The following is a 1238-nucleotide window of genomic DNA, read 5'->3' on the forward strand; positions in this document are numbered from 1 at the left end:
AGACTTTGAGTGTTCCTGCTCTAGAAACTGCAGTTACGGGATTTGAACAGATCCAGGAGCACATGTGTACCCGAGTAATGTCTTGAATGTATCCATCATGTCCTGGACATAACAGGGCCTTTACTAAACTTTCCTCTTTGTAGCTTCATGTCCACAGGAGGGCACCCAGGGCAGGGAGATGAGATCATGGCCAGACCCTCTGGTCAGGTAAGTGGAGAGCAGATTCTCCCTTTGCTGTGCTACATATTTGCCACAGAGTCAACAAATTTAGTGAACCAAGCTGTCTTAATTCTGATAGAAAGAAGTAAACAAAGGATCTTCTATTTCTGGAGCACAAGCAGTGGATGATCAGTGCATTCATCAAAATGTCAGTACACTGGTTCAAGTCCCTGGTCTGCATCAGGCTTGCAGAAGATATACTTAGATAAAATTCCCATTAAGTGTTCATCTGTCCACAAGCTCTGGGTAAATTGCAACACCAGAGTGTCATGAACCTGAGGGTAAAGCAGATGGAAATAAAATAAAACTGAGAGACATCTGAACCTGTTAAAATGAGAGATGTGGAGAGAACATCCTGCCAATCCCCTCTTCCCTGCATTACCCAGCCAGCCAGCCCCAGTGCCTGCCTTCTGCAGTGATGCAGCAGCACTCAGCTGTACAAAGCTCCAGAGCTCCTGGAGAAAGATCAGTGATTACTGTGAGAGATCAGTGAGGCACTGCAGACACAAGTTGTGACCAGAACATTGACCTAGACCTCAACTCTGTGATACTTTCTATTTAAAGAAAATAGAACAACTTTACACACCACCCTCCCCTTGCCCACTGTGCTTGTAGGTGGAGCATTCCTGCTTTTTCTTCAGGTCAGCTGGTGGCTCTCGTAGCTACAACAAACTCTGCCCTGTTCTCCTGCGCTACCTCAAAATCTCTTCTTGCCAGTGCTTGGGTGGCAGCTCCCTGCTTCCACAGCCTACTTTCCCACCAGCACGCTCGGTGGTTTGAAGGACAACTTGATCTTCTATTTATACTTAACACAAGATGGAAAAGTGTTTAGTACCTCTGTGAAGCAAAAAAACAACACAGCCTTAACTCTGGAATGGCACAGCTTCTTCAGAAGGCAATCAACATAATAGCCCTTCACAGGGCAAGTAGACAGGTAATTTGGCAGCTGAGGCTCTGTGCCAACAATTAAGTGCTAATGAAAGTGATGGCATATAAAAACCCTACCACTGACAACAAAA

The sequence above is a fragment of the Vidua macroura genome, chromosome 4 (assembly GCF_024509145.1).
Source record: "Vidua macroura isolate BioBank_ID:100142 chromosome 4, ASM2450914v1, whole genome shotgun sequence".
Classification (NCBI taxonomy): Eukaryota; Metazoa; Chordata; class Aves; order Passeriformes; family Viduidae; genus Vidua; species Vidua macroura.